Source organism: Natator depressus, chromosome 28 (assembly GCF_965152275.1).
Source record: "Natator depressus isolate rNatDep1 chromosome 28, rNatDep2.hap1, whole genome shotgun sequence".
NCBI classification, from domain to species: domain Eukaryota; kingdom Metazoa; phylum Chordata; order Testudines; family Cheloniidae; genus Natator; species Natator depressus.
The window spans coordinates 10,735,679-10,740,678 of NC_134261.1; the positions used below are offsets into that span (position 1 = coordinate 10,735,679).

General features: G+C 65.6%; 1 non-coding gene across 1 annotated transcript; it reads left to right on the forward strand.

Annotated features, from left to right (window-relative positions):
- The first annotated feature begins 2,411 nt into the window (after positions 1-2,411).
- LOC141979777 (5S ribosomal RNA) lies at positions 2,412-2,530 on the forward strand. Its single transcript, XR_012637169.1, has one exon. It is a non-coding gene; the product is annotated as a 5S ribosomal RNA (ribosomal RNA).
- Positions 2,531-5,000: the final 2,470 nt, after the last annotated feature.

Genomic DNA, 5,000 nt, shown 5'->3' on the forward strand with positions numbered 1-5,000 from the left:
GCGTGCCTGGAGAAGGACCGTCGGGCACGGCGGGGGACCGCAGCGCGCCCCTGCTCGCTCTCGCGACGTGTTTGGCCCTGCCGAGCCTCGCGGCTCCCTGGGTTTTCGGACCCCTGGGTGGGCTGCCGGAGCCGCTCGACCTCGCAGGGCGGAGATCTCGGCCGGCTGGCCCCACGGCGCGGAGGGCCGGGCACGCGCCCGGGCCCCCCCCCAAAGGAGGAAAGTCCCAATCGGCCCCAGGATCCGGGGACGCGAAGAGGAAGAGGGACCCGATCCGCCTGAACGCCAGACGCCCCCTGCGGTCGGGGGCGCCGGCCCGCGAAGGACCCTTCCCGTCGCGAACGTGAGCGCCACATCGATCGGAAGGCGAGAGAGGAGCGGGCCCCCCCTCCCTCCGGGGGGCGCCGACAGTCGGAGTTCGCATCCCGGCCACCGGGCCTGCACCGGGGGTGCGAGGGGACGACGGGGTCCCCGGAGGAAAAGAGCCGGAAAAGGGGGGGCTCGGGGGGGCCGGGGGCCGCCCCACCTGCCAACGTGCCCCTGTCCCCCCTCACAAGATCGGGTACAACGCGCAGATTGGTCCCCGAGGCTCATCTCTGGTTCTCACAGGTTCCGAAAAACCTGTTCTCAGAAATCTCCTCGCACCCGTCAAAATGAACTAGTCGAAAAATCCAACCGCCAATTTAGGGGGACCAATCTGAAATCCTATCCGACCTCCTGGTTCTCTCGGTCGGCCGAGGGCACTTTTGGCGACCCCATCCGGACTTCCGTGAGACTGCCGGCCATCAGGTCAACCCGTCACTTTGAATGGGGTTGACCTGATGGCCGAGCAGGGACTTAGACATTTTTTCAGCCTTTTCCTCGGGGTTGACCTGGTGTCCCGGGGGGACTTAGACATTTTTTTCAGCCTTTTCCTCCGGGTTGACCTGGTGTCCCGGGGGGACTTAGACATTTTTTCAGCCTTTTCCTCCGGGTTGACCTGGTGTCCCGGGGGGACTTAGACTTTTTTTCAGCCTTTTCCTCCGGGTTGACCTGGTGTCCCGGGGGGACTTAGACTTTTTTTCAGCCTTTTCCTCCGGGTTGACCTGGTGTCCCGGGGGGACTTAGACATTTTTTTCAGCCTTTTCCTCCGGGTTGACCTGGTGTCCCGGGGGGACTTAGACTTTTTTTCAGCCTTTTCCTCCGGGTTGACCTGGTGTCCCGGGGGGACTTAGACTTTTTTTCAGCCTTTTCCTCCGGGTTGACCTGGTGTCCCGGGGGGACTTAGACTTTTTTTCAGCCTTTTCCTCCGGGTTGACCTGGTGTCCCGGGGGGACTTAGACTTTTTTTCAGCCTTTTCCTCCGGGTTGACCTGGTGTCCCGGGGGGACTTAGACATTTTTTTCAGCCTTTTCCTCCGGGTTGACCTGGTGTCCCGGGGGGACTTAGACTTTTTTTCAGCCTTTTCCTCCGGGTTGACCTGGTGTCCCGGGGGGACTTAGACATTTTTTTCAGCCTTTTCCTCCGGGTTGACCTGGTGTCCCGGGGGGACTTAGACATTTTTTTCAGCCTTTTCCTCCGGGCTGACCTGGTGGCCGAGCGTCTCGCCGTCCGCGGCCGGAGCTAGAGATGCCCCCCCCCCCCCAGGCCAGCCTGCGAAGCCGCGGCCAGGATCGGGCCCCTGGAAGTCTGACTAAAAATTTTCACCGACCCCAAAAACGGTTAGGGGGGGCCTCATAAAGCCTCCGGAGCGAAAAAAAAAAAAACGGAAAAAAGGATCGGGCCCACCCGAGGCAGGGGAGTCAGTAAGGGAAAGGGGACGAGGCGGCCCGGAGCCGGGTGCCCGGAGCCGGGTGCCGGCGGCCAGGATCGGGCCCCTGGAAGTCTGAAAAATTTTTTTCACCGACCCCCAAAGTGGTATTGGGGGGGGCTCATAAAGCCTCCGGAGCGAAAAAAAAAAAAAACGGAAAAAAGGATCGGGCCCACCCGAGGCAGGGGAGTCAGTAAGGGAAAGGGGACGAGGCGGCCCGGAGCCGGGTGCCCGGAGCCGGGTGCCCGCGGCCAGGATCGGGCCCCTGGAAGTCTGAAAAAAAATTTTTCACCGACCCCCAAAGTGGTGTTGGGGGGGGCTCACGAAGCCTCCGGAGCGGAAAAAAAAAAACGGAAAAAAGGATCGGGCCCACCCGAGGCAGCGGAGTCAGTAAGGGAAAGGGGACGAGGCGGCCCGGAGCCGGGTGCCCGGAGCCGGGTGCCCGCGGCCAGGATCGGGCCCCTGGAAGTCTGAAAAAAAAATTTTCACCGACCCCCAAAGGGGTGTTGGGGGGGGGCTCATGAAGCCTCCGGAGCGAAAAAAAAAAACGGAAAAAAGGATCGGGCCCACCCGAGGCAGGGGAGTCAGTAAGGGAAAGGGGACGAGGCGGACCGGAGCCGAGTGCCTACGGCCATACCGGACGGAAGGCCCCCGATCCCGTCCGATCTCGGAAGGTAAACCGTCCCGGGCCTGGCTAGTACTTGGATGGGTGACCGCCTGGGAATCCCAGGTGCCGTAGGCAGCTTTTCCCGCTGCGAGCCAGCTCTCTCCTTTTCTGGGGAACAAGGGCAGGGTCGCCCTGCCAGGGGCCCTGGGGCTGAAGTCCCTGCCGGCCACCAGGTCAACCCGGAGCCTGCCCCTCTGCGGCCAGCAGGTCAACCCCATACCGGCAGGGGGTTGACCTGGTGGCCGGGAAGCAGAGCGGCCAGCAGGTCAACCCCATACATTCAGCGGGTTGACCTGGTGGACGGGAAGGAAAGCGGCCAGCAGGTCAACCCCATACTTTCAGCGGGTTGACCTGGTGGCCGGGAAGGAAAGCGGCCAGCAGGTCAACCCCATACATTCAGCGGGTTGACCTGGTGGCCGGGAAGGAAAGCGGCCAGCAGGTCAACCCCATACATTCAGCGGGTTGACCTGGTGGCCGGGAAGGAAAGCGGCCAGCAGGTCAACCCCATACATTCAGCGGGTTGACCTGGTGGCCGGGAAGGAAAGCGGCCAGCAGGTCAACCCCATACATTCAGCGGGTTGACCTGGTGGCCGGGAAGGAAAGCGGCCAGCAGGTCAACCCCATACATTCAGCGGGTTGACCTGGTGGCCCGAAAGCAAACCGGCCACCAGGTCAACCCGGAGCCTGCCCCCGCGGGCAGGGGCCAAGCGGACCCCCCTCCGCCCGGGCTTGCCCTGCTCCGAGCCGGGGCTTAATCCCCGTCCGGCCACCAGGTCAACCCGGAGCCTGCCCCTCTGCGGCCAGCAGGTCAACCCCATGCCGGCAGCGGGTTGACCTGGTGGCCGGGAAGGAAAGCGGCCACCAGGTCAACCCCATACTTTCAGCGGGTTGACCTGGTGGCCGGGAAGGAAAGCGGCCACCAGGTCAACCCCATACTTTCAGCGGGTTGACCTGGTGGCCGGGAAGGAAAGCGGCCAGCAGGTCAACCCCATACATTCAGCGGGTTGACCTGGTGGCCGGGAAGGAAAGCGGCCAGCAGGTCAACCCCATACATTCAGCGGGTTGACCTGGTGGCCGGGAAGGAAAGCGGCCAGCAGGTCAACCCCATACATTCAGCGGGTTGACCTGGTGGCCGGGAAGGAAAGCGGCCAGCAGGTCAACCCCATACATTCAGCGGGTTGACCTGGTGGCCGGGAAGGAAAGCGGCCAGCAGGTCAACCCCATACATTCAGCGGGTTGACCTGGTGGCCGGGAAGGAAAGCGGCCAGCAGGTCAACCCCATACATTCAGCGGGTTGACCTGGTGGCCGGGAAGGAAAGCGGCCAGCAGGTCAACCCCATACATTCAGCGGGTTGACCTGGTGGCCGGGAAGAAAAGCGGCCAGCAGGTCAACCCCATACATTCAGCGGGTTGACCTGGTGGCCGGGAAGGAAAGCGGCCAGCAGGTCAACCCCATACATTCAGCGGGTTGACCTGGTGGCCGGGAAGGAAAGCGGCCAGCAGGTCAACCCCATACATTCAGCGGGTTGACCTGGTGGCCGGGAAGAAAAGCGGCCAGCAGGTCAACCCCATACATTCAGCGGGTTGACCTGGTGGCCGGGAAGGAAAGCGGCCAGCAGGTCAACCCCATACATTCAGCGGGTTGACCTGGTGGCCGGGAAGGAAAGCGGCCACCAGGTCAACCCCATACAGGCAGCGGGTTGACCTGGTGGCCCGAAAGCAAACCGGCCACCAGGTCAACCCGGAGCCTGCCCCCGCGGGCAGGGGCCGGCATACCCCCGTCCGTCCGGGGTCGCCCTGCCCCGGGCTCCGGGCTTAAGTCCCGAGCGGCCACCAGGTCAACCCGGAGCCTGCCCCCGCGGGCAGGGGCCGGCGGACCCCCGTCCGTCCGGGGTCGCCCTGCCCCGGGCTCCGGGCTTATTCCCCGTCCGGCCACCAGGTCAACCCGGAGCCTGCCCCCGCGGGCAGGGGCCAGGCGGAGCCCCGTCCGTCCGGGGTCGCCCTGCCCCGGGCTCCGGGCTTAAGTCCCGAGCGGCCACCAGGTCAACCCGGAGCCAGCCCCCGCGGGCAGGGGCCGGCGGAGCCCCGTCCGTCCGGGGTCGCCCTGCCCCGGGCTCCGGGCTTAATTCCCGTCCGGCCACCAGGTCAACCCGGAGCCTGCCCCCGCGGGCAGGGGCCAGGCGGACCCCCGTCCGTCCGGGGTCGCCCTGCCCCGGGCTCCGGGCTTAATTCTCCTCCGGCCACCAGGTCAACCCGGAGCCTGCCCCCGCGGGCAGGGGCCAGGCGGACCCCCGTCCGTCCGGGGTCGCCCTGCCCCGGGCTCCGGGCTTAATTCTCCTCCGGCCACCAGGTCAACCCGGAGCCTGCCCCCGCGGGCAGGGGCCGGCGGACCCCCGTCCGTCCGGGGTCGCCCTGCCCCGGGCTCCGGGCTTAATTCCCGTCCGGCCACCAGGTCAACCCGGAGCCTGCCCCCGCGGGCAGGGGCCAGGCGGACCCCCGTCCGCCCGGGCTTGCCCTGCTCCGAGCCGGGGCTTAATCCCCGTCC